At 48.7% G+C, this 2,655-nt stretch overlaps 1 long non-coding RNA gene across 1 annotated transcript; it reads right to left on the reverse strand.

Moving 5' to 3' along the window:
* Window positions 1-349: 349 nt before the first annotated feature.
* LOC112635276 lies at window positions 350-2,257 on the reverse strand. The gene is made up of 2 exons (XR_003121890.1): window positions 2,034-2,257; window positions 350-845 (listed from the first exon to the last, which is right to left on the reverse strand). It is a non-coding gene; the product is annotated as an uncharacterized LOC112635276 (long non-coding RNA).
* Between the last annotated feature and the right edge of the window lie 398 nt (window positions 2,258-2,655).

A 2,655-nucleotide genomic window follows, 5' to 3' on the forward strand; every position in this document is an offset into this window, starting at 1 on the left:
CACAAATGGAGAGAAACCCAAATGGAAACATGCGTTATATATGAAAACAAGTATTCAGACATGTGCACCTGGCCCTCTCCCACTCCCCATGCACATACACAGAATCACACAACTCTACAAATACACACGCAGACAGTTGTGAACAGACAAAAATATATGCAGGGCTATTTACACAGCCACACCTGAAATCAAACAGACCCACACCCACTCTTGAATATTCTCCATCACAATTTCCCACTATAAAGTTAGAGATCAAGCCAACCTTGACCTCTTTCCTACTCGCAGCCCTCTTCTTCACCAAGGTTATGAGTGCAGTCATGGGATCCAAGGATCCAAACACACACGTTTGTTGAGATGTTTATTAAAATTCCAGGTGTGGGGAACATTCAGAATAAGAGAGTCCCTCCCGTGGGGGGTTCAGGTCTAGCAGGGGAAGGAGATGCACACAAAGCTACAAAGTCACATGGGAAGTGCTCTAACTGAAGTGAGCACAGGAAGTTGGACCTATTTCTTTGATCCTGAGATCTGGACAGAAGACAATCCTCCTCCTTGCTTCAGAGGATACAATGGAAACCCAGAGGAATCTGCTCGGCACCAGTAAGCTGGAAGCCACGCTGCCTTCCACCCAATTCTCTGTGGGGACACTGTGCTGGTTTCAGTCCCTGGGTCCTGCCCTTAGTTCAGCCTGTCTTGCTTGCCCCTCAGGTGTGTCTGGTGGTAGAAGTTGAGGAAGAGGATGAGGAAGCTGAGGGCTTACAGGAGCACAGATGTGTTGAACCATCAGGGAAGGGGCACTTGGTGAGGAGACTGTAGGAAGAGGGGGCAGCAGTGGCCACAAACTGACCCTGGGCAAAAGAAAGCGTGAGAAGAAAGAGAGGGGAGAGCAGTCAGTTCTTTCCACCCCATGATCCCAAGAATCTTCTTGACTCTTCTCCTGGTCCTGGTTGCCCCAATTCCCCCATCCAGCCATGTCATGGTGGTCCTGATGATAAACTCAGTATATCCAGAGCCCTATATGGGACACTTTAGGCTGTCATCACCATCTGGGGGGCAGTGGTGTTCCCAAAACTGCAAGACATCAGGCACCTGGAGGGTGCAATCGGTGATCACAGACTCACAGGATATTAATGTTTAGAGGTCATCTGGCCGAGGCCCTCATTTTATAGATAATGACATTGAGACCTGAGCATGGAAGCCACTTGCTCAAAGTCCCACACTGTGCCAGTGAGTTAGGGTTGGTTCCAGGATCATAAGATGGCTACTGAGGTCCTTGCAAGTTGGGAAGCTAAGGAAGATCTAAGGATGAGAGAGCTTGTTTATGGGCAGATGCCAAGTCACTGGTATAGACTGACAAGTCAAGAATAGAACCAAGGGTTCAGCCAAGGCCCCTGGAGCCAATGGGATCTCCTTACCAACTGTAGGGTGGTAAGATATCGTTTCCACCAGAAGTAGGGCCACATAGGAGGCCACAACCTGGCCAGTCCATAATACAGATACATGAAGACATGGATCAAAGAATTAAGCATCCCTATGAAGAAGGCTGCAGAGTGGGGTGTGGGACGATAAAGGAAAATAAGTGGAGCTGGGCTTAGCTGTGGTGTGGGAGTTCTCTTTGATGTTTCAATCCTCCAAGCTGCAGAGAGCACCTCTGCAATCTCTACAGAAAATCCCTGGAGAGACCTTATCCTGCAGAGGTCCGGCATGAGCCATCTGAAGTCGTGATGATGGAGGGCTGGAGTTATTGAGATGCTAAATGAGAATATTTCTACTCCCTTTGTGTTCTGTGGGCTGATGGCTATGATGAGCATCTCCCAGCAGCCACCTCCCCATCCCAGAGATGGGTAGCCCAGGAGCTCTAAGGAGCCACACGGACAAATGGGAGCAGAGGTCTGGTCTCATGGCCTCAGGGAAGGGAAAAGTTAGAGACCAGCCATAATATTCCAGGGATGCAGGTCTCCTGAGCTGGGACTCAGCCCAGCAGACCTGCCTTACAAGGGCCTGGGGCATGGCTGTCCACAGCACGCATCACTTACCTGGCTGCCTGCTACGTATTTGACTCCAGCCCACCCATCAGAGGGCATGGTGCCATGATGGTAGAGATGCAGGAAGGTGGGCTGCTCTGGCTTCATTCATAAAATAAAGAACACCTGGAGAGGAGGAAGAGATGGAGTCATCTCTGGAGGTCTCCTTCCTCTAGACTTCTCTCGGGGCCTCAACTACCCCTTAGAGTGGGACGGGCTAATTCTACCTGTTTTACTGAAGGAGCGACTAAAACTAAAGGGAAATAAAAATAGTCAAACACCAATCTGTGACCTACCGTGTGCTTTAATTGAGGCCTTTGAAATTCAAACCCTCGCAGGATCTAAGGTCTCATAGTGTGAAAGCTTCAGGTGGTCTTCTAGATGCTGGGCAGGGATGTGTGGTGAGAAGAGGAGGGAAGAGAACACTATTCTACTTTGTGTGTATAAAATAATCACTGAAATACCACATAATTGTATGCAGTTTATACTTCTACTACTTCCATTTTTCAGGATAAAAAAGGCACAGAAAGGCTAAGTAACTTGCCCAAACGCACACAACTTATAGGTGGCCAAACTGGGATCAGAACAGTCTGGCTTCAGAGACTGGGTTATTTTCAATGTCCGATCCTTGCCC

Source organism: Theropithecus gelada, chromosome 11, assembly GCF_003255815.1.
Source record: "Theropithecus gelada isolate Dixy chromosome 11, Tgel_1.0, whole genome shotgun sequence".
Taxonomy (NCBI): Eukaryota; Metazoa; Chordata; class Mammalia; order Primates; family Cercopithecidae; genus Theropithecus; species Theropithecus gelada.